Source organism: Phoca vitulina, unplaced genomic scaffold (assembly GCF_004348235.1).
Source record: "Phoca vitulina isolate PV1807 unplaced genomic scaffold, GSC_HSeal_1.0 scaffold54, whole genome shotgun sequence".
In the NCBI taxonomy this organism is placed as follows: domain Eukaryota; kingdom Metazoa; phylum Chordata; class Mammalia; order Carnivora; family Phocidae; genus Phoca; species Phoca vitulina.
The window spans coordinates 6,326,498-6,353,087 of NW_022589757.1; the positions used below are offsets into that span (position 1 = coordinate 6,326,498).

A 26,590-nucleotide genomic window follows, 5' to 3' on the forward strand; every position below is an offset into this window, starting at 1 on the left:
TATGCCAAGCGAGGAAATGTTTTTCTTTTATAACTGAGAAAAATGACAAAACTGTCACCATTTTACAATTCCTTATAAATTAATGCATCTAGACACTGATTGTCAAAGACTGGTAATATCACCAAAAAAGACAACCAAATATGATATACTTCCACTTGGTAGAACATACCACAACTTACAAAATAATTGTCAAAATACTCACACCTGAAACTAAGCATCTAGAGCTATTTACTAACCTGCAAGAAATATAGGACAGAGGATCATGTTTACCTGCATTAATAGGATAAAATCAGGAAAATCCAGACTTTGGAGAAACAGCATAGGACTGCTATGGACTGAATGTTTGTATCCAAAAATTTCATATGCTGAAGACCTAACCCTCAATGTAATGGTATTTGGAGATGGGACCTTTTGGGGATAATTAGGTTTAGATGAGGTATTGAGAGTATAACCGCAATGATGAGATTAGTGCTCTTAAGAGAAGAAGAACCAGAGCTACTCCTACCTGTCTCTGACATGTGAGAACACAAGGTGACTGCTGTCTGCAAGCCAGGAAGAGGACCCTTACCAGATACCAAATCTGTTGGCACCCTGATCTTGGACATTCCAGCCTCCAGAACTGTGAGAAATAAATGTTTATTGTTTAAGCCACCCAATATAGGGTATTTTGTTATAAAAGTGAGAACTAAGACAAGAAAAAATGATCTAGTTCCCTCAATAAATAAATTTAAAGGGGAAAAGAAGTGTTGGAAGAGAAACTCTTATACAGACTTAAAAGATATTATTTAATTATAATGGTTGGAATTTCTTTATATCCTGTTTCAAACATGTAACAAATTAAAAACATTTATAATATACATGAGCTGATTAGACTTTTGAAAAGAGACTGGGTATTTTGTAACATTAGGGATTCTTCTTATTTTTAGGGGTAAAAGTGGTTGTGTTCTTTAAAGGGGATCTTTCAGAGATACATACCAAAATGTACATGGATGAAACTACATCTGTTGGGGATTTGCTTCAGAAATACTATGGGAGGGGTAAGTTGGTAGGGGTTTAGAGGGAACCAAATTGGTGATTGTTGCAGTTGGGGGATGGCTACATGGTGGATCACTGTACATTCTTTACCTTTGCACATGTCTTAACTTTTCCATAATGAAGAATTTTCTTTTAAAGATCTTTTTTAAATTTATTTGACAGAGAGGGAGCACAAGCAGGGGGAGTGGCCGGCAGAGGGAGAGGGAGAAGCAGGCTCCCCGCTGAGCAAGGAGCCTGATGCAGGACTCGATTCCAGGACCCTGGGATCATGACCTGAGCCGAAGGCAGATGCTCAACTGACTGAGCCACCCAGGTGCCCCTGAAGAATTTTTAATTACAAATGCACACACACAAGGCTAATACAAAGAAGTAATGGCTATAAGCATCTTTTAAAATGGCATTCTAGAAATATTTTTAAAAGGCTAGAACATTGCTTGAAAGACCTCTACTGGATATTGTTTTTGACTATGAGTTATGTTCCACAGATAATCAAAACAGACAGCTTTGGTTTCCTTATTTGAAAAGGGGCCATACCACAAAATGAGAATTATATTCTTTTAAACTCCTCAGCTGTTTTTAAGGCAGTTCTCTTTCTGGGAACTGTGTGCCTAAAGAATGACTCAAAACTTGGTTCTTATTACAACTAAAAGAGGTGCTAGTAATTATCCTAAAAGAGTATTTTCTTGCCACAGGTTATGATCTATATGGAAAAGCAAATGAAATCTTTACAACTGATATATTGTCTGTCCTTGCTGTCAGTTATTTCCCATCTAAGAACAGCCAAGCACTAGATAAAACCCTGCCTTTAAGCCCAACAGTTTTGGCGGCACCTACTCTGTAGAAGTCCGAGGAAAGGGCACTATTGCTTTCATTTAATTCATCAGTGAGTAGGTAGTAACTATGTACCAGATACCGCAAATGGCAAGGCAAAGATATTACAGAAGAATACAATCTCGATTCAATTACTTCGGGTTAACAAATAAACAAGTCAAGGTATTGGACAAACCATTAGCCATGCTATGCCTCAGGTTTGCTGGCTCCCAGACATTTACTGGTGCTCTCAGACTTAGATCACCCTCTGAACAGCTGCTCGTTATCAAATATATGCTTTGAAGGGTAAACTCTTCTGAGATAATGTTTAGAAAATGTTCAGATATTTGTTCTTCAACAACCTGAAAGCATGTCTAAAACAACACAAGAGAGGACTTTTTGGTATGTGCCTGGGTGCTCCAGAAATAATCCCAGTTATAGAAAAAAGGATGCATCCACAAGAGCAATCCGGGATGAGTAATCTAAAGACGGGTTGATTTTCAGGGCGCCTGGGTGGCTCAGCCAGTTAAGCGTCCACCTCTTGATTTTGACTCAGGTCGTGATCTCAGGGTCGTGAGATTGAGCCTTGTATAGGGCTCCATGCTGGGCATGGAGCCTGCTTAAGATTCTCTATATATATCGCTCTGCTCCTCCCCAGGCCCCCTCCATGATGCATGCATGCACGTGCTCTCTCTCTAAAAATTAAAAAAAAAAAATGGGTTGATTTTCAGAGTCATCAATATCTTTACTTACCAATGTCAAAGAGACTTTCCACCCCAGTTAACATAATAGTACCACTGCATCTTTACCCACTGGCTTCTTGCTCCCAGCAATCTGGACTCACAGGCCCTGGCATTCATTTCTGCATTTTCTCATCTGCCTATAACGCTCTTCACCCAAAATCCACATGGCTGCCTCTCACCTCTTTGAGATCTTTGCTCAATCGTTACCTCCTCAAGTGAGATCATACATGAAAAGCCACAGAAAGATTGCAACGCTGGACTCCTCCAATATTCCTGCTTTATTTTTCTCTAAGGCACTCACTGCCATCAGAGATAGGAGATAATTTGTCTACTTGTTTACTGTTGGTCTTCCCTCTCTAGAATTTATCCTCTATGAGGGATTTTTGTCTTTTATGTTCACAGCTTTATCCCTAGCATCTGAACAATGTCTAGCACATAGGAGTTGTTTAGTAAATACTTGATTTACTAAAGATTCTCTGCTCAACAATTGTGTAGATAGTTCTGGGGGAAAACCCCCTGATTTTTAGAAACTTAGTAGTAGAGAAAAATCTGTTAGGCCTGACATTAAAAAACAAGGGTTTTGAATTGGAAGGACCAAGATTTAGTTCTGACTCCACCCAAAGTGGACTTTGCTGACTTAATTAACTTCTCTAAGCTCTGTCACCTCATTTGTAATAGGAGAATGGTGGTGCCTCCTGCCTATCAGATCCTTATGAGGATTAATGAGATCAAGTAGGCAACATGCTTCATGGAGTTGCCAGGAACATAGTAAGATCTATAAGTGATGGTTCTATAATCACTGGCCACCACTGCTTCTTCAGCCTTCCTGGTATGTTGACAGAGTATGAAAAGACCTAGTACCTGTTCCTTGTACAGAGAAGTGAAGGAGAACGACTCCTTTCTTTCCTATACCCTTGCATAATTATGAAATAACACAGGACCCATTTATAAACTAAAACTAATATCATTATGTCAGTCTCCCAGGACAGTAGGCCAGTGCCCAATGGGGTGACCACGTTACCCATTCTTCCTTACTCATCTGTGCAGTTGATCTCATTTGGCTTAGGAGAAAGTTTGCAGTAACCCCTGCCAAGAGAAGTCCTCTCACTTCATTTATGTAGAGAGAAAAACATCCTTTTACCCTGGCACCATGTAAGAGATGAACAGTAAAGGATTTCATCCTTTATTCTTGAGTCTATTTCATGCGACTGCTTCATATTCCACGACATATATTTCATGTACATGTACACACACACACACACACAGAGGCATGCATGCAGGCACACATCTTCCTGGCATCTAGTTAACAAACATATCACAGTCCCCAGCTAAGCAAAGAGGTCTGCTGAAAATAATAAATCCATTTAATTCAACTTCCCCTTCTTCCAGCTACAAATAAAGCTGGAGTTATCAGTAAAGCTAATACCACAATTCACGTCTGAGTTGTTGTTCTAATGTTCTGTTGTGTCTCCAAGCTCTGTGCAGACAGGAACAGGTCATTTATTAATTTCCTCTCTCTCTAATGCTAATGCCAACAAGCTTTGGGACCAAAGTCCTCCCTCCCTGGTTCAATTGCCAACATGGCAATTCAGGCTATTTTGAGACACCGCGAGGTTTGGACTCCTGGGTGGAAGTGAAGGGTCTGATGAGGTCGTTCCTTACGCACATTCTATGATCAGAGCAGCCTTTCAGTGAGTCAGCAATTGAGTCCTGGCCCCATCTGAGGTGGGCCTGTGGGGACTTTCTCTCAGTTGCCTCTGTGACCATTGCTTCTTTCTTCTCTTAATACCATTGTCCTTTTGGAGTATAGCAAAAAGGTCACATGCTAAATGACAGTCTATACACAGAATAAGAATTGCACATTTATGACTTAATTTAGTTCATATAGGCAGAATCAAGAACATAAAGCATCTCAGTATTAAATACGAGGCCAAGAGAGCATACCAGCTTAAATGAACTGCCAAGGATCATCATCATAAATCTTCTCTTGCTTTTGCCTTTTTATTGTGCAATGTTGGATTTTGTAACATTAGTCTCCAGAACAAACTAAAATCTCAAGAGAAAGATATATTTTCAGTTAAAACCTTCCACAAGTAACTGCAGTTTTTGGAATCCAAATCATCCTCTTCACTTCTACCTCCTTCCTCCACCCCCACTGGAACTTACGTGAAGTGTAACAAATTTTATTACCCCAATAAGGAAGAATAAATTCCCTTCGTTCATCATTAAAAGGCCTTTGAGGGGTCTTCCATCCCTTCTAAAAAGCACAAAGAATACTCCCATGCCAATGACTTTGCTCCAGGCGATGGAAAGTCAGAGGAATTCAGAACGGTAAGAGGACAAACTGGTATTTCTTTTCTCTTAAAACGAAGAACTGTGGTATTTCCACCTTCAGGGTAATTGTGTTCTCAAAGCAGCCAACTGCTCTTAGAAAAAGGTAATTCAACACAAGAACAAGTATCAGCTCATACAAAACATGGAAGAGAAGCTTAAAAATACAAATGACACATTTTCAGGCACTGATGGGCTCTGAGAAGACAATGTAAGTTCCAAAGTCACGCTGATCCCCAAGATCAAGCTACTAGGAAGTCCCTAAAACTAGGAACCAGACAGTAACTATGGTCAACAATGTGAAGACAGTTCCTTTTCTCTCATCTCCTGTAGCTTATATATACACTCCAGATTCGTTTCTAAATTGATCTCTATTCTTACTATGTCCTGAATTCTCTCTCATGACAACCTCACTTTACTAATTTACATAATTTTTCACCACTCTAATTTTTTTTCTCTATATATCATTGCACTTTCATTTCTAAAGGCAGGGGGATTTTTGGCACCTCTCAATCATGACTAAGTTCTTTACCTGCATGGTTTTTATCCTGTCTACAACTATTTCCTTTAGGAAGATATCAACTCCATTGTTTCCTATTTCCAGCATTTAATATCTCTCTTATTATTATCATCAGCTTTTACTCCTGATCCAAAAAGCACATACAGATTTTTCCATTAAAAAATACTCCTCTCAGTCATGCAGACTCATTGACAGACACCACAATTTATGTATAATTGCTTTACAATTTAATGCTTCTGTGTCCTCTTTCATTTTGAAATCTGGCTTCATAGGCTACCCTTCCATCTTTTTTCTCTCAGTGGTCTCCAATAAAAACCTGACTTTTAGCAATTTTCATCCTCATGTCCTTAAATAATGGGACCATTACTATCTTGCCTACTTGAACTCAAAATAAGAAGTCATTAACAGAGCTTTTCTTTTACCCCTTACAGTGACCTATGCAAATGGATAAAATACATTATTTCCATTTTCCCCTTCATGAATCTGAATTATGGAAGCTTTGGATCACCTATTTCATCACCTTACTTTGAATTAATTTTAGATTTATGAAAAATTGGAAAGAAAATATACAGAGTCCACAAAAGCCTTCAACCAGCCTCTTTTAATATTAACTTCCTATACAATCACAATACATTTGTCAAAGCTAAGAAATTAACATCAGTAACATGAAAGTGAGAGGAATTCTCTTGGCAGGAGCTCCTGCAAAGTTTCTTCTGAGTGAAGGGAGATAAACTGCATAGATGAATAGGGAGGAATGGGTAAGGGTCGTCACCCCACTCCGGTATTGGCCCCCTGTCCTTACAATACTGACATATTGACATCACTTTTAATTTATATAAAGGTCCTATGTTGTCTCATAATTATTTGTGGTAAAAAAAAGAGGAACAGGAATTGAAATCATACAAAGTATGTCCTCTGACCATATTGGAACTAAATTAGAAGTCAATAACAGAATAATAGAGAAATGTTCAGATCATTTCTAAATAATTAATAAAGAGAATGTTTCAAGGGAAATTAGAAAATGTTTTGAACTGAAATTACAACATATCAAAATTTGTGGGATGCAATTAAAGTAGAACTTAGATGAAAATTTATAGCATCACATGTTCATATTAGAAAAGATCAACAATCTAAGATCAATGACATAAGATTCCACCTTAAAAAACTAGAGTAGAAAGTGTAATTTAAGCCTAAAGCAAGCAAAATAAAAGAAATAATAAAAATTAGAGCAGAGACCAATGAAATTGAAAACAAGAAAACAGGGCGCCTGGGTGGCTCAGTTGGTTAAGCGACTGCCTTCGGCTCAGGTCATGATCCTGGAGTCCCGGGATCGAGTCCCACATCAGGCTCCCTGCTCAGCAGGGAGTCTGCTTCTCCCTCTGACCCTCCTCCCTCTCATGCTCTCTGTCTCTCATTCTCTCTCTCGCAAATAAATAAAATCTAAAAAAAAAAAAAAAAGAAAAGAAAAGAACAAGAAAACAATACAGAAAATAAACAAATCCAAAAGTTGCTCTTTTTTCCCCTCTTTCTTCTTTTTTAACGATCAATGAAATTGATTAACCTCTAGTCAGACTAAGGAAAAAAAGAGGAAAGACACAAATCAGTAATATAAAAACAATGAAAGAAGAGTTATCACTACCATTCCTATGGACACTTAAAGAAACATTATGAACAATTCTATGCCCACAAATTTGATAACAGATAAAATGGATCAATTGTTTGAAAGACACAAACTACCAAAACTCTTATAAGGAAAAACAGATAATCTAAAGGCACATATATCTACTAAAGAAATTAAATCAATATTCAATTGCTTTCTAAAAAAGGAACCACCAGGCCTGGGTGGTTCCACTGGTAAATTCTATAAAACCTTTAAAGAAAAAAAAATGATAGCAATTCTCTGCAATCTCTTCCCAAAAGTAGAACCAATTCCTAACTCATTCTATGAAGCCAGCATTACTCTAATACCAAAACAAGATGCAGACATTAAAGAAACAAATACTATAAGCCAATATCTCTCTTGAACACAAATGTAAAAATCCTTAATACGATATTATCAAGTAGAGTTCAACATGAATAAAAAGAATTATACACCATGACCAGGTGAGATTTATTCCAGTTATGCAAGGTGAGTTCAAGACTCAAATTGAATCATGTAGTCTATCACATCAACAAGCTAAATAAAAAATCATATGATATCAGTTGATGTAGAGAACACATTTGACAAATATCTAACACCATTCATAATAAAAACCTCAGCAAACCAGAACTAGAGAACTTCCTCAAATTTATAAGGAACATCTACAAAAAACTTGACAACTAACATCACGCCTAAAGTGAAAAGACTGAATGCCTTCCTAAGACTGGGAATAAAGCAAGGGTATCCTCTTTATCACTCCTATTTAAAATTGTAATGGAAGTCCTAACTAATGCAATAAGACAAGAAAAGGAAATAAAGTGTATACACACAGGGAAGGAAGACATAAAACTATCTTTATTTGGGGCACCTGGGTGGTTCAGTCAGTTAAGCATCTGCCTTTGGCTCAGGTCATGATCCCAGGGATCTGGTATCCAGCCCCACGTCGGGCTCAGCATGGATTCTGCTTCTCCCTCTCCCTCTGCCTGCTGCTTCCCCTGCTTGTGCCTACCCCCTGTCAAATAAATAAATAAAATCTTTAAAAAAAAACTATATTTGCAGATGAATATGTCTATGCAGAAAATGCCAATGAATTTACAAAATAACTTCATGAAATTAATAAAAAGTATAGCAAGATTGAAGGATATAAGTCAATATATAAAACTCAATTGTTTTCCTATTGTTTCCATTGCTACCAGCACTGAACAGTTAAACTTTGAAAGGAAAAATAAAAAAATAAAATATATACAAAAATATATACATATATATACACATATGTATATATAATTTACTATATCACCTAAAATGGAATACAAAGGTATAACATTAAATACACAAACATACACACATGATCTGTACAAGAAAAACTACAAAGCCATGATGAAAGAAATCAAAGAAGATCCAATTAAATGGAGAGATATTCTATGCACATGGATAGGAAGAGTCAATATTGTAAAGATGCCAGTTCTTCCTAATTTGATCTGATCCATGCAATTCCAATCAAAATCCTAATAAGATTTTTTTGCAAATTTTGACTGATTCTAAAGTTTATATGGATAGGTAAAAGACCTGGAATCACCATTACAAACACTGAAGACAAAAAAATGTTGAAGACCTCATACTACCTAACTTTAGCACTTATTATAAGGCTACCATAACCAAGACAGCCTGGTATCAGCCAAAGAGTAGGCACATACATCAGGGAAATAGAATAGAGCACCCAGAAATAGACTCACACAAATATAGTTGACTGATTTTTGATGAAGAAACAAAGTCAACTCAGTAGAGGAAATCTAGTCTTTTCAACAAATGGCACTGGAACAACTGGACATCTATATACCAAAAAACTCAAAAAACAAATAACTTTAGCACAGATGTGACATCTCATACACACACACAAACACACAAAAGATCTAAAATAATTGATCAACAACTTGTGGAATGATGGTAAGAAAAGTTAAATAATTTGAAGATTGTATGTTATTTTGGAAAGCGGTAACAATATTAAATAAATTGTTAATTTAAAGGTAATCATTAAAAGTAAGAGAAATAAAATGTATTGTTTCTATGGCTGCCATGAGTATACATTTTTCAGATCTCCCAGATTTCTAATTGCGGAAAATGAAAATGACGAAGGGCCCTCAGATGCATACTCTGAAGGCAATCACTTTACTTGCTCAGAGGTCCAACCGTGGCTCCCAGCTAGTGAGTGGACATGGAAGAGATACTGATCAGGTGCAATCCTAGGGGACACAAGACTTTTCTAAGGGCAACTTTGGCTCAAGAACTTCCTATTGGCTTTGCCAAAACTTTCTTGTAACTGCACTGCAGCTTAAGACTTTTCCAATCCATGTTTCCTTCCTTCCCTCTCCTCCATGGGGGCTAGATCTGAATCCAGGTCTAACAGCTGTCCCAGCTTTCTCTGGCTCCCTTTCTAGTTTTTCCAATAAATCCAGTCTTAGCACCTGTTTCTTGGAGAACCAGAAATAACATAAGTAGGGCTACAAGTGGCCCAAGAAAACAAGCAGTGAGGTGGGGTTCTAGGATAGGCTCACTCACCACGCCACTGTCCTGAGTGGTATGTGGGGCACAGACAGATCCCAATACAGTGAAGGCCATGAACTGCAAAGATATCACCACAGTTAGCCTAAGAAAATGTCCTGGTCTGGGAATGTCCTCACAGGTGTGATGATTCAGGCTATTTGTTATATGGTGAGAACAATGCCACACAGACAGTAGAGTTGGCTGACTACTGCTAAGTTGGATAGACACCCTGCAGAGGGGTAAGGAGAGAGCCAGGACGTTAATAAGCAGTTAAAGACTGCTAGAGGACCTCCTGGGTAGCTTGGAAAGAGGCAGCTATCTCCTGCAATGAAATGATAGGCACAGCTGAGCAACAAGAAGAAAATTCAATAATAAGAGTTGCAGAGCTCCAGAGACATTTCAATGCCCAGAGAAAAGTAGGTCTGCTAAACTAAAGTCAGAGCCCTGGCTGGGAAAACCTGCATCCTGAAACAAGGGATGGAGACAGCTGATGGTCACCCCTACAGATTCCTGAAACTCTTCAAAGTTTGAACAGGTAGCCCACTCTTCCCTAGTACTTCCCCTGTGCTAGAAGACACTACAAGAAGCAAAAACTGGTGCCCTCAGAAGCTGCCATTGCTCTTCCCTTGGCTGCAAGAATAATTAAGGTGACATCCCAGCATAACTCAGCTAGGGAAGTGCTAGACTTGAGAAGAGAAAACAGAATAAACACCCAAGGAACTGTAAGAAATTAGCATTCATGTCGTGGCAGGAGTCAGGGAGGGGTTCTTATAGGCCTAGAGTAAGTGATGGCCAATGCAGAGAAAAGCAGACATGGTGAGTCGCCCTGGCAAAAGTCAGAGGAAGAAATAAAGAGGCTGAGAGCAGTAACCATGCCCACGTATATTGCATGAGTCTAGAAAACTGAGCAAAGGATTTTTCCATAGGAGGACAAGGCTCTAGTAACAGGAGCACTGGCATCACTGAACAGTGCAGATGGGGCTCTGCTCTTGTAGGTCAGGAAAGACAAAAGGAGAGAGGGTCAGAGCTTGAACTCATTAAAATCCACAGAGATAACAGACCGCTTTTAAGTAACAGGGGCCAAATGGTGAGGCTCAATGGCCAGAAGTTACCATAGTAACAGGCAAGGCAAGGGGCAGATAGGAAGCTTGACCTGCATGGAGGGTGGAGATGGTTAATAGATCATGGTATCCTTAGAAGAAAAACAAGGGCACTGCTTAACATCTACAACAAAGACAAAGGGCAAGAATAGAGAAATAGGAGAATAAAGGTAGTTGCTGCCATAAAAAGTCAAGATCCCTCATGCAGTTCCTGGAATTGAACCAATTTGGGGTCCAGAACCCAAAGAGGTGATTGGGCCCTGTGAGGAAGAACCCTGAAACACTGTGGCAAGTATATACTATAATGATTCCCTCAGTCCTTCCCCAAAGGAACCTGCAGCTATCACTCAGCTGACTGTACACTAGGTAAAGGGAAATATGCAGACATTTTGAGGACTATAAGACACAGGGCCTGAGCAGACACCCACAGCTTCTTCATGGCCACCTCCACTAGTGCAGGGGCTCACAGGGCCAGGTAATAATAGAATCCTGCTAAATTATAAAGTTCAATCACACACTGTCCCTGAGCACACAATTGGGATTATACTAGAGCAGTAGGAATAATCTGTACATTGGGTTTTTTGTCCATAAGGATATGGACAAAATTTAAATTTGTATGTACATAACAAAAACACATGCAAAATAATACACAGAGCAAATATGTCAATACTATAAGAAGAAACTGACATATCTATCATGGTTTTACTATCCATTCTCAGGAATTGAAAGATTGAGGCAGGAAAAAAACAGTAAAGGTACTGCATATTTGAACAATTTTTTTTTAAAAGATTTTATTTATTTATTTGAGAGAGAGAGACAGAGCACAAGCAGGGGGAGGAGCAGAGGGAGAGGGAGAAGCAGACTCCCTGCTGAGCAGGGAGGCCAATGTGGGGCTTGATTCTGGGACTCTGGGATCATGACCTGAGCCAAAGGCAGATGCTTAACTGACTGAGCCCTCTAGGCACCCCCAGTTTGAATTTTTAGTCAGTTTAAAACAATAAGCAAATCTAAGACACTGTGCTTAACCCTGAAACATTGTGTTCAAACTCAGCTGATATATTTGTACATGTTGATCTCCTTTGGACCATAAAGCATGTCTCAAAAAATTTAAAGAATTAATCTCATGCAAATAAATCTAACCAAAGAGGCAAAGAATCTGTACTCAGAAAACTATGCAACACTCATGAAAGAAACTGAGGAAGACACAAAGAAATGGAAAAGCGTTCCATGCTCATGGACTGGAAGAACAAATATTGTAAAAATGTCAATGCTACCTAGAGCAATCTACACATTTAAAGCAATCCCTATCAAAATACCATCAACTTTTTTCAAAGAAATGGAACAAATAATCCTAAAATTTGTCTGGAACCAGAAAAGACCCCGAATAGCCAGAGGAATGTTGAAAAAGAAAAGCAAAGCTGGTGGCATCACAATTCCGGACTTCCAGCTTTATTACAAAGCTGTCATCATCAAGACAGTATGGTACTGGCACAAAAACAGACACATAGATCAATGGAACAGAATAGAAAACCCAGAAATGGACCCTCAACTCTATGGTCAACTAATCTTCGACAAAGCAAGAAAGAATGTCCAATGGAAAAAAGACAGTCTCTTCAACAAATGGTGTTGGGAAAATTGGACAGCCACATGCAGAAGAATGCCACTGGACCATTTCCTTCCACCACACACAAAAATAGACTCAAAATGGACGAAAAATCTAAATGTGAGACAGGAATCCATCAAAATCCTTAAGGAGAACACAGGGAGCAACCTTTTCGACCTCAGCCACAGCAACTTCTTCCTAGACACATTGCCAAAGGCAAGGGAAGCAAGGGCAAAAATGAACTATTCAGATTTCATCAAGATAAAAAGCTTTTGCACAGCAAAGGAAAGAGTCAACAAAAGACAAGACCAAAAGACAACTGACAGAATGGGAGAAGATATTTGCAAATGACATATCAGATAAAGGGCTAGTATCCAAAATCTATAAAGAACTTATCAAACTCAACACCCAAAGAATAAATAATCCAATCATGAAATAGGCAGAAGACAGGAACAGACATTTTTCCAAAGAAGACATCCAAATGGCCAACAGACACATGAAAAAGTGCTCAACCTTGCTCGGCATCAGGGAAATTCAAATCAAAACCTCAATGAGATATCACCTCACACCAGTCAGAATGGCTAAAATTAACAAGTGAGGAAACGACAGATGTTGGCAGGGATGCGGAGAAAGGGGAACCCTCCTACACTTTTGGTGGGAATGCAAGCTGGTGCAGCCACTCTGAAAAACAGTATGGAGGTTCCTCAGAAAGTTGAAAATAGAAGTACCCTATGACCCAGCAATTGCACTACTGGGTATTTACCCCAAAGATACAAATGTAGTGATCTGAAGGGGTACATGCACCCCAATGTTTATAGCAGCAATGTCCACAATAGCCAAACTATGGAAAGAGCCAAGATGTCCATCGACAAATGAATGGATAAAGAAGATGTGGTATATATATACACAATGGAATATTATGCAGCCATCAAAAAAAACAACAACAACGAAATCTTGCCATTTGCAACGATGTGGATAGAACTAGAGGGTGTTATGCTAAGCGAAATAAGTCAATCAGAGAAAGACATGTATCATATGATCTCACTGATATGAGGAATTCTTAATCTCAGGAAACAAATGAAGGGTTGCTGGAGTGGTGGGGGCGGGAGGGAAGGGGTGGCTGGGTGATAAACATTGGGAAGGGTATGTGCCATGGTGAGCGTTGTGAATTGGGTGTAAGACTGTTGAATCACAGACCTGTGCCTCTGAAACAAATAATACATTATATGTTAAAAAAAAAAAAAAGAAGAAGAAGAAGATAGTAGGAAGGGAAAAATGAAGCAGGGGCAGGGGAGGGTTGGAGGGGGAGAAGAACCATGAGAGACTATGGACTCTGAGAAACAAACAGGGTTTTAGAGGGGAGGGGTTGGGGGGATGGGTTATCCTGGTGATGGGTATTAAGGAAGGCACATATTGAATGGAGCACTGGGTGTTATACACAAACAATGAATCATGGAACACTACATGAAAAACTAATGATGTACTGTATGGTGACTAACATAACATAATAAAATAAAATTTAAAAAAAGAATTAATCCCATACAGATAGTCTTTTTTAATGTAATCTTTATGTAATTAAGGCAGGAAAAAAAAGACAACTTTGAAAATCCCTTGCATTTGGAAATTTAAAAATACACTCCTGAGACTAGGAAGTCCTAATAAGACCTTCACTGGAAGAACTACTAAAGAAATTTCTTCAGAAAGAAGAAAAGCTAGGGGTGCCTGGGTGGCTCAGTCGTTAAGCGTCTGCCTTCAGCTCAGGTCATGATCCCAGGGTCCTGGGATTGAGCCCCACATTGGGCTCCTTGCTTAGTAGGGAGTCTGCTTCTCCCTCTCCCACCCCCGCTGTCTGTGTTCCCTCTCTCACTGTGTCTCTCTCTGTAAAATAAATAAAATCTTTTAAAAAAAAAAAAAAAAGAAGAAAGAAGAAAAGTTAATCCAGAAGAGGGGAAACAGTTTAAGAAGAAAGAGTCATTAAATATAGTTATTTGCTCAATAAAGTAGTAATTCTTAAATGATACTTTGTGTGTTTGTGTGCCTAAAAATTGGTGACTACAACTTGAAACAACAAGAAAATGAGAACAAACTATTCGTTGAATTGTTTGGGAGTCTCAACTCCCAATATCCCAAATAAAAGACCCCACTATTTGCTAGTAAACTTATATTTTAAAGGTAACCATCAAAATACTAGAAATAAAATCTACAAATTCTAATCCAGCAAAGGATCAAAAGGTAGAATAGGAAAAAACAGGAAAAAAGAAAAAAAAGGAAAAAGCCCCAAAACACTTAACCATATACTAAGTTGGTAGCAATAAATCAAAATATATCAACAATATAATACACATAAAATAATTTAAATTACCCATTGACAAAAGTCTTTCAGAATGGATATTAAAACGAAATTTCAGATAAATATTTACAAAAGACATGTCTAAACCGAAATACCCCAGAAAAATAAAAATAAAGATGAAAAAATTCATACCAAGGAAATATTAAAAGAAAGCTGGTGAAGAAATATTAATATTAAGCAATATAAAATGTAAGGCAAATAACATTAGTAGCAATAAAAACGGACATTGTGTGATGATTAAAAAAAAAATCCAACATTCCACAAAGATAATAAAAACAACATAGTTTCAAAATATATAGTTTAAAAACATTATAGAATTAAAAGATGAAACTGAAAAAGCCACAATTATAATGGGAGGTTATAATGCAGCCTTCTAAAAATTAGTAATGATGTAGATTTAATAAATATAATCAATTTTTATTTTAAAATGTTATATTTCACTAATTTAATATGCCATGGATTTGAAAAAATTAACATTATTTTATGTACCACTAATAAAGAAAAATAGACCTATATGAGGAGTCTTTATAGAAGAGTCCCTCTCTACTGCCCTTATGCATCATGAATCAAGATAGCAAAGGGTTCATGGAAAAGAGAAAGAAGCCCCAATGCAGAAAGACACAGTAAGGAAACTTACTGTCTCAACTCAAGCACTAGGTAAACAGATAAAACAAAACAAAACAAAACAAAAACAACCCTTTTGAAAATCTGAATCATAAGCCAGACAAAATTAATGCAAGTTTTCTGTGTGAATTCACACTACCAGGTCTCATCAAACAAATAATCTCAAACAAAAGCCAAGAATTTATTTTAAAGTGGTTTGGGGTTGACAATGCCCTCAGTTGGCTGGCAAAAACAAATTCAAACCTCCTCTGGAAGAAGTTGACAGGCCCACACCAATCACAAAATGCAATCAACTGTAAGATGTATCCCCAGTTTCAGAGATATAAAGTGTGAAAAAGACGTGCATCTGAGAATTGATACATTACAGATTCACACACATAACACATTGATTTTGTACAGGAAATATAAGTATTTACTAAAAAGGACTGCACACTAGATCAAAAAGGAAGTCTTAATGGATTTTTAAAGAGCATCATACAGACTAGATTTTGACTGCAATGCAATTAACTGGAAATCAATAGGAAAATGACTGCAAACAAAGCAAGTGAAACCCATACATTTGAAACAAATACAATGAGTATACACATAAAAAACTCATTACCTGAAGAGGAAATGACAAACAACTTATAACTTAACAGCAATAAAATATATTTTATTTCAAAACAAATGGGATTTAGTTAAAGTAGAACTTAAAGGCAAAGTTATAGCTCTAAGTATATGGTTTAAAAACAAGGAAAATTTAAAATAAATGAATGGTTCATTCAAATGACAAATCCAGGAAAAAAACAAACAAACAAACAAACAAACACAGGCTTGTAGAAAGAAGGGATAATTAAGGAGTAGAAATGTGTGAAATAGGAAGAAAACCGCCCCCCCCAATAAAAGGGGGGGCAGGAAAGGAGAAACTCCATAAACCAAAATATCTGGTTCTTTTTGACAGAATGGTAAATAGACAACCTTTCTAAAGGACTGGCCATGAAATTCTAAAAGAAGGCAGGAAGAAACAATATTAGTTACAAAACGGAACATAAATACAGATACAGTGAGGTGGAGGATGGTAATAGAGAAATGTAGAGACAAGAGACCACTTTTTGTTTCATTGTTTTTAAACAGCTATTTCACAGTAATAATGAAATAGGGGCATGAATGTCTATAAGGGAGAAGGTGAAATCAGGTGGGAAAAGGATCCAGAGGAGCTGTCTGATGGGAAAACACTTCCTCTACGTAGAAGAAAAGGAGAAGACAGTGGAATAGCAGAAAGAGGGAGGGGTTCTGGCCTGGAGGATTTACTCTATGAAATTGAGAGTGGGTAGAAAAACTGGGGCAGAGCAGCAAAGAGGAGAAGTTTAAGGAGGCTGGATAAACTGTGAAACAAGAGTGTTTTGTTTTGTTTTTAAAGACTGATTGATGTATAGAGATATACATATAGAGAGAGGGACAGAGAGCCAGGGCAGAGGGAGAAGGAGAGAGAATCCTAAGCAGACTCCACGCTGAGTGAGGCCATTGCAGGGCGTGATCTCACGACCCTGAGATCATGACCTAGTCAAAATCAAGAGTCCATGCTTAACCATCTGAGCCGCCCAGGTGCCCCTGAAACAAGAGTGTTTTGAGGAAACTTTTCTTGCATGGCGGTGTTTTGAGGACAGGCATGTACCTTAATAAACTTCATAGTTCTTACAGCAGTTATTACAGTCCTCACCTGTATTAATCACTCTGTATGTATTGATTGCATCGCACTGGAAACTTCAAGCCTACTTCTCATGAAATGCTTATCATCCCTGTCTTCTAGGTGTATCACACCTAACTCTCCACTTAGAAGCTAAGGTATCTAATACATTCACAGTTTTGACTTCACACATACAGTGCAGACACTGGATAGCATCGATACTATAGGAAGCATTATACACATAAGATAGATTTCCCCAGTCAGGTGGAAACTTCAGTATTAACTTTTTTTCCAGCTATTTCTTCAGAACAGGGTGTTTTGTGGTCAAGAGTACAAAAATCTTACTATGCTGCATCATTGCTAATGCTATTTCTCAGAATGAGGATTACATTTCTAATTGCAGACATTTGTTTTTAGATGAAATTTTCAGAAGAGACATATAGAATAGACATATAGACAACAAAGTTCTTCTGAAATAGAACAGATCTCCCATCAGTCTTAAAAGTCTACTACTACACGTGGGTTCCACTTTCAGAGGCAAGGCCTTCCTAACACAGTCAAAGTAATAGACTTATATGAGCATTACCAATGCTGTTTAGTTATTTTGTCTGTTTGAATTCTCACTGACATAATTAAAGACAACAAGAGCCCATACACTTGTAAATAAAGTAATATCACCGTAAATATCTCATAGTTATATTTCATCATACAATTCACAAGGTGGTCTTTTTAAGAGCTTTTATTTATTTATTTTAGGGGGCGAGGGGCAGAGGGAGAGGGAGAAAGACTTTTAAGCAGACACTGCCCTGAGTCCGTAGCCTGATGCAAGGTTCAGTCTCTCAGGACCCTGAGGTCACAACCTGAGCTGAAACCAAAAGTCAGACGCTTAACCAAATGTGCCACCCAGGCGCCCTGTAATTCACAGTGTCATAACATATATTACTAGTTTTATCTTTAGATTTCTATCAGCAAGGCAGGAACAAGTTAAGAAATGAGTTACAGGGGGCGCCTGAGTGGCTCAGTCGTTAAGCGTCTGCCTTCCACTCAGGTCATGATCCCAGGGTCCTGGGATGGAGCCCCGCATCGGGCTCCCTGCTCAGCAGAGAGTCTGCTTCTCCCTCTCCCACCCCCTCTGCTTGTGTTCCCTCTCTCACTGTGACTCTCCCTGTCAATAAATAAAATCTTTAAAAAAAAAAAAAAAAGAAGAAATGAGTTACAGGCTATTATTTGGCAGAATTAAATAGCAGGAAAAATCCTCACAAACACCAGTTCACTTTGGCTTTAAAATGTCATAACTGAATGCTGCAATTGCGTAACAGACTACTTGTAACATTCAACATTCAACTTTTAAAGTGGCCTGAATTCCATTCTTGGCTCTGTGCTACTTCCCTCCTTGATACGGGAGAAATAATTTAACAGAAATAAAATTCTCTCCGTTTCCTCATCTGCAAAATGGGCATTATTATTCCCCTGCCCTTTCTTCGTAAGAATAGTGTGAGAAGTGATGGGCGAAGGTCCCCAAGCCCTCCCATCCTTGGTCTCAGGTAGAGAAGATAACACCTCCGTTTCCATGACAATAGTAATTAGACATCTTACAAAGCTCCCTTCCTGGGCAGTAGTGACTAATCACAACCAGGTCCACGGAAACCTAGATTTCACGGAGGTAAAGTCAGAAATCAGAGGCCGGAGAAAGAAAATAATAATAATCAAACAATATCTGGCACTTAAAAAATGTACTTTCAGTGCTCAGATAAATCTCTGCTTCACTAGCCCAACAGTGTTTGTAAGATATTCATGGCATGTGGAAAACTGCATAGCACCGTCACACTGAGTGGAATACCTTTTTTTATAAGAGTGAGCAAGGAGTCTCATGGCAGTTGTCAAGGTGGAAAACAAGCACTACGACAGAAGTATTTGCAAGGTAATTAGATTCTTTGGCCTCCTGACATTTTTGAAGACACTAATGCAGCTTGAAACATAAATATTATCCCATTTCTAGTCCATTTCTATAGGGCCTATCTCCTATGATTTCTGAACAAACCAGAAAAAAAGAAGTGCCATCAAGGAGACAACATTGTAAGGTAATAAAAGCCATTAAGTAACTTTGACGGACTTCCTCTGTTGCGTTGTCCAGCTTGAAGATACCCCCACTATATCTTTAACTCTTTGTTCTCCCATTCTTTTTCATCTAGAGGAAACATGCCCTTCTTCTCCCAATAATACCAGGCAGGACCTACTTCTATTGGCCATTCCTAGGTCCATCTTAAGCCCAACAAATCCAGAGGTCAAGCTGCAGTGAATATGCTACCATATTCCATGATGAGTCAGTGAACCATCATCAACCTATTAGCACTCACCACTAAAATAATTTGGCCAAGGAAGCTCTCAGTTCTTGTGCTACTATTATGAACCTCCAGAGGAATGGTAATTCCTCACTGACAGACAAGCTTGTCTTCCTAAGTATAAGCCCCTCCAACCTCACCTCCCTTTCTTCTTCTTGGACCAATGTCCCCATGGACTTGAGTTCTGTAACACCCATCCCTGACTGGCTCTGCCAGCTCTATTCTCAAGCCCTCTGGATTCTTGCTTGTTTGGGGGGTGGGAGATGTATTTATAGCTGCACAATTTCTTTTTCCAATATGTTTAGTTGCCATTTTTTTCTTAATAAAAGTACAGCTTTCACTAGATGATCCCATGTCACCCATAATGTTCTTCAGTGGAATCCTTGCAGTTCCCTGTCTCCAAACCCTCCCAAGTTCAGGGAGTCAAGAAGGGGAGTCTCCTTATTTCGTGTCCTCCAGTGCCCTTCCCAACCACTGTTTCACCATACTGAGCCACACCTTTTTTGGAGTTCATGACATCACTCATAGTTACTCAACTCCTTTCATGATTCTAACTCCCTCACACCCACCAGCAATTAGATCACAGCTTTCTTCTGTTTTGTGGCTATTGTAATAGTTGTCTATCCTAAAACGCAGATTATGGAGATACATCTATATCTTCAGGTGCAGCAATCGAAAGTTATTTGAAAAAATATATTCCATCCAGTCTCTCTCTGTTCTTTTGCAAACTTGATAAAAGCAATCTACTCTCAATTTCCAGTGCCTCATTCTCTTTAGCCCACTGCAATACAGCTTCTGACCCAATTACTTAACCCGGGTCAAGACTCAAATACAACTATTTTTGGTAAGGGTACAAATTGTTTTCTCATCACTAAAACAAACAGATATTTTGTCTTTAGCTGTACATCGTAATTGTTGTTGGGCTTTCTTGCCACCTTTGGTTTACCAAGACCTCTAACACAACGCTCTCCTATCTTTCTTCTCACTGTTTTGAATTGACTTCTCTCTCCATTATGTGCTCCCTTTCCTCTAGTAGCACCTCAGATGCAGTATTTGGGCGGGGGGGGACTTTGTTCATATTTTTTGTGGCTCTGATCATTTGGGGACACCATCTCCTTGGGTGGTTTCTGCTTCTGTTGGATTATACTGATGACATACAAAGTGCAATCACCAGCCATCCTACATCGCTGAGCTTCAGACTCAAATACTGAACCAAATACTTAATCATTTCTACCGGTTAACTTCTGCACACCTCAAGCTTTATCCTATCCCCATCTCAGTTTAAAAACACCATCTCTAGTGCCCCACACCAGAAATGTGAGGATCATTCCAGAGCAACCCCAGAACATCACATGAGACAACAAACAGAAAAAACTCAACAACTTTCCAGCAGAGTAAAAAAGGCACACGGCAGGTCCTACGATGTACACTTTCACACCACAACACAGAGGAACCTAGGTGTTCCTGTGAGGAAAACTACCGGACAAACACAAAGGGACTGCCTGTCAATAAGAATATTGTTAAGACTCCTGAAAAGTAGAAGACGAAGAAATGATGCCTTTGGGTTTCTAAGAAAAAATGATTTTCAAGTTAGGATTCTAGGTCTAGACGAACTATCAATTAAGAGTGAGGGAAGAATACATTTCTTGAGAAACTGCGTGTCTGAAAACATCATCTTGCAGACAACTTTCCTAAGAAGTACATACTCTAGAATGTACTCCTTCTTCCAAAAAAATAAAGGGCTGGGGTGGGGTGCCCAAGAGAAAGAAAAACACAAAATTTGAGAAAGAGATGCCTAACAAAGGAGAGTAGCTGACAGCAGTCTCAGGATGAATCTGAGCAGAAGGCTCAAGGAGGGAAATAAAAATAAATGTCATAGATTACCAAACACGTTTAACCATGTGGAAAATAATACTATTGGGAAGGCCTTTTGCACATATGGTTGAGTATTTGAGAATTAAGGATGGGCTCAGAGAAAACTAAGCAAATGAAAAAAAAAAAACAACTAATTCTAAACTTCAAGAAAAAAAAATAAATCATATAAGAAAGAAACAACCATACCACACAATCTGATAGATCAGTGAATAATACTGAAATAGTTGATATTAAGCAAACACTAAAACATTTAACTAAAAATTGCAATATGAAGGTTAGAAGAATAAAGAAATGGGGTGGGGATAAGAGTGAGCCAAAATCTCACTACCGTTATTGTAAATTAATAGATAAAGGCTAAATTAATAAATAATGACATAGCAGTATAGGATATGATTGAGAAATACAGCAGAAAATATCAGAGGAAACAGCTAAGAGAAATGCAAGAGGCAGAAGGAGAGGGCAAGGCAGGAGGCTGTTGTTTTTTGTTATAAGCCTTGTGCTACTAACTGAGTTTTTTCGACTATGTCCACCCTTTTCTGAAAACTGAGAGAAATAACAATTAACAAAAAGTGAAATGAACTAGAGAGGAAGTATATACTTGGAAAAAAATATGAGGATAACAATAGCTGGAAACACTTTCCTAAACTAACTTGACTACTATGTATCCTCTGCACTTTGTTACTTAGTAGAACACCAACAAACAATGATTCACTTAGAAATAAGTACAAAAATAGAAATGAACACTGATATTCTGAGGGTATGATGCTTGCAAACTTCTCTCCATTCTAAACCCTATAAATATTTCCCAATATTTTCTTCTCGTTAAAGTTTCAATTTTAATGTTTATTTCCTCAATCCTTTTGCAATTTATTTGGTTGGTGACCTGAGGCGGAAATTTAGAAATCTCTATCTACTTCCAGCAGAACCTCATTATCCTAAGGTTAATTTCCCTTTTGAATTCTAAGACCTTGTGTCATCATTTCAAAATGTCTTCATTTTGCTGCTCTGTCATTGACTGTCAATTTTTCAGGTTGCTAGATTTATCCATTGAAAAACTGCAAACAAAACTTTAATGGTGGTGTTTTGCTTCTAAGCTGGAACCTAAATATGTCTTTTTTAGAATGGAATTAAATAATTATTTTTAAAATGCTGGATCTTTCTAAACCTTTATCTATATTTTTTATATCAGCTAGCTGCAGACTTTCTCTTTTTTTCCCCCTAAATTATAAACTACTATTGGGGAGGCAGGATATCTCATTCTTGACTCACTGTCCTTTAAATCTTATAATTAACATCACTCAATTTAATCTGCATCAAACGCTAAACATTATACTCGAAATAAACTATCAAGTTACAGATTTCAACATTTAGTTTTCTTTAAAATTAGTTTTTTTAATGTTTTGTCAAAATAGTACTAGAGTAGGTAATTACTGCTTTAAAAAAATTACATAAAAATTACTTAGGTATGCATTTCCTCATACTGCTAGTACATTTTGATGTTGAATTACATGCCAGATTACTGGGGGGGGGGGGGCATGGGGATGTCACTGTCTTAAATCAATATAATATTTAACAACGGCCGATTTAGCAAACCAATAAAGACATTTATCACTATTTAACCTCCTACAGGTCTTCCTTATTATCTGGGTATTTCCATTAAAATACTATAATGTAAGATAATTTATGGAGTTTACACAATTATTAATGCTGAATAACTGTGTGTGTACACATTATCAGGGAGGATAGGGAAGGGACACTCCCCTACCTCCAACTATTTATATTAGGAACTTAAATCTCATAATCCATTAAAACAGAACCTCACATTTCCTATAGGCACTGTGTATGAAAAGCCTTTAACCGGTATGAAAATGTAAAATGCCCTATGCAAATACATACCCAAACTATAGAGGTTGTTTTTAAAATGAGGTTGAAATACTGTAAGACTATATCTGAGAACATGGGTTAGCCACTTAAAATAGCAGAGTTGATAAACCACATATTTCAAATAAATTGAGAGGTTTGGAATATTATCTTAATTTATTCCTATCTAACCAGGAACATATGGGATGTAACTAAATGGAAGAAAAGAAAGATAAGTTGCATGAGTTTTGAAAAAAAATGAAACCTACTTTTTATATTTAGAAATTAAAAGGTCTGTAACACAGCTTTTAAAAATATGTATGTCAACCTACAAGGTCCTGTTTCTCCAGAGACATGACTGGAGGATCTGAGAGCCTTCAGAAGCAAAAGCAGCTCAGTTTTGGAGGGCAAGCTTGGAGGTACAAAGGAGTTTTGATCTTTTTTTCTTTTGGTTATACCAGATATGAGATTCACAGTTTTCTGGTTCTTATTTTTAATGGGCCAATATTTTAAGTTCTCTAAATAACTGACTACAAAGTACCTCTATTACCATGATGCAGCCTCACTTTCAACTGTCATTGAATACTTGGAATGAAAATCAACCTTAAAAGAGTCAAGTCTACATTGCAGGTCTTAAAAAAATAACATGGCTATGACCCTCTACTAGATACAACACCCTAGTATAAAAAAAGTAAAAATACAGTAGTTGTTGCACTGTCTTTACCATCTTCATCTTCTGGTTTTCTCCTTTTTTCTATTTATTAAACTTATTTTCTGATCTTTTATTGCCTTTTTCATCCTATGCTCTCTTCCTGGTGGATTCTTGACTGTGAGTAACTCAAAGTCAAGAATCTTCTGGCCTAGTTTCTCATACAGTTTTTTAGATCAATCTTGAAAACCATGTCACATATTCTCATTTTCTTTAACTTGATTTCAATATCCTCAAATCAAAGAATTCATGAATTTTTTCCCAAAAATACTCATGATTTTATTGCTAAGCAATGTAAAGACTACAAACAAAAATAAACAAAAAGACTTGATCAATTACTTTGTAAGGATATATTTTCATAACACCTAAATATAATCCCCAGTCACATTGGGAACTGTTTTAAGATTTGGCAACTTTCTGGAAGTAGAATGCAGAATCTGTATCTATTCATGCTAATCTAGGGCTTTATATGTGCCAATAATAATCTTACTCTTTCAGAAATTGGTATAGATGGAATTTCCACACCACAGTATTACCAGAGGGATTAAATATATTTTCATTGCAAATATGCAAATGTTTCTGTTTAGGAGACTGTGTGACCAGGAATAGGAGTGTGACCTTGTGGTCTCACCCAGATGGGCTGATGTTATTTAGGGGAGGAAGTAGAGAAGCTGTGGAAAACTGTGGACCATTAAAAGCAATTGCTGTTTGAAAAGCAGAAAAATGCATACTCTTTGGGAAAAAGCAGTGTTTATTGTACACATACTGCATGTTTAGCTACTGTGTTAAATACAATATTTATATGATCACACTACTTCTCACAACAAATGGAAACCAAGGTCAGAAAGACTAATTAGCATGCCATGGACCTGAAAGGTTGTTATCTTCCTCCTTGACACTTTCTGCAGATACACAACGTCAGTGGGGCCAGGATATATACTTATGTCCCTGCTCCACCTCTGATTAAAAATCCTCAAGGTAAATGCAGCTGTAATTTCTACTGGCCTCACTCTATAATTATGTTGCCTTTCAGAACAAGTGGTGTGCAAACCAGTCAAAAAAATTCTTAATGCTATTGTTCATATAAGTTTATCCATATCTGATGCAAGCAATAATAGGCAACAAAAAGTGAGAGGATATGTGTTTTATGATGTAGTTCTCACACACACACAAAATCAGTTTATAAAAGCTCATTCACTATTCATGAAATTATCTCTTTCAACCTTTATTTTCTTATATTGCTGGTTGTTAACTTTAGAAAACCTGCCTCATCCATAGCCCATGCTGGGGCAGACCATGTCACCTGTCTAGGAGTCAATCAGATTCACCCTTTTGAGAATTTGCAATAATCACAACAGTGAAAATTCAAACTTGAGCCATTATTGGCAAGTCAGTATGATAAACATCAAAAAGTAACAATAATATCAAGTAATTATATCACGCTTTTTCTGTGTTAGGCACTGTTCTATTATTCTCTTCATTTTAGAAATATTTCCTTAGAAATAAGGAAATTCTAGAAATAAGGAAATGGAGGTAGAGAGAGTTTCAATAACTTTCCCCAAATTAAACAACTTTGTAAAAAAAAAAAAAAAAAAAAAAAAAGGTAAACCTGGATTTGTTAACCATTCCACTATACACCTGGCCAGGGATGGGACCCTCTGCTTTTTACCCGCTTCATTCCCACCCCTTCTGAGGCTGCTTACTTTACCTTGGACTCCAGAGGGCTCTGAGAATCCCTTTGGAGGTATGACTTAATTTAAGGTAGTTCTCTGTAATGTGTAACCAAATGAGCCCTCTAATAACTATTTTTAAAGCAGATTTGTAATTGGCCTAATGAAATGTGTGTATAAAGTCACCTAGAACGATTTTGTTTTCTCTTAGATTCATTCTCCCAGAAAAAATCTTGTCCTCCCTCTGAAAGTGATTTTAGACTACTTTTGTTCAACTGTTTTTCTAGAATCTACCATCCTAGAAGCATAGTTTCTCAAACCATACAACCCTAATGGATTTGAGTCACGAGACTACAGTCAAACACACCTGCTAACTTGAATTAACCCCTACCATTTCTACTTTCTATTTTCTAAAATATAAAAATCAGTGGTCAAAATAGCATAATCTGTCTTTCTTGCATTATCTTCACCCTCCCCACCCCCTGTAAGAACATAGCTGCCAGTATCCCCAATGAGAATATGGTGATTTCATTACTCTCCTTGGTTCGGATGAAACTTTAGGAGTTTTAACTTCTATCAAGTTGGAGAACGTAGCTTCTGGACAGACTTTAGTCTATACAAGGCCCAAATAGATTTTTGAACACTGGAATGGAGAAGATCTCAACTCTACACAACAAGGTAAGTTTCTATTTTGAAAACAAAACTTTTCAAAAGGGCAGTAATTCTGTGATATACTTTTTTCCCTTTATAATTAGCAACCAAAATGCCAAACTCTGAGGGAGACGGTCCTAAAGTTCTTCTATTTGGAATACACAAAAGCTAACAAAAACTTTCAAGAGAGACCAACACAAATACTTTTTATAAGTGACAAAGGCCAGCAAATTGGCACCAGGTGTCATAGGCTCCTGCATTATTAAAAATCAATGGATTTTATAAAAATTTAAATAACACAGCCACAGAAGAAAATCCCTTTGTACAAAGAAAAGTGCCATCCCTAAACTTTACCACCTGGCCTGAAAGTAAAAGGTATAGAACACAGCGTCTACCACTGATCCTAGGAAGACTTCCTCATATGGGCCTCCGAATGGTAAACCTCCTGGCGGGATTTGAAGTAGTTAACCAGAAATCCAAATTGGAAAATAACAAACTCCAACTTTGTTTTACTTTATCAA

General features: G+C 37.6%; 1 protein-coding gene across 1 annotated transcript in view; it reads right to left on the reverse strand.

Moving 5' to 3' along the window:
- The window catches only part of FMN2 (formin 2), a 382,777-nt gene that overhangs the window by 40,484 nt on the left and 315,703 nt on the right, over window positions 1–26,590 (reverse strand). The window lies entirely within an intron of this gene.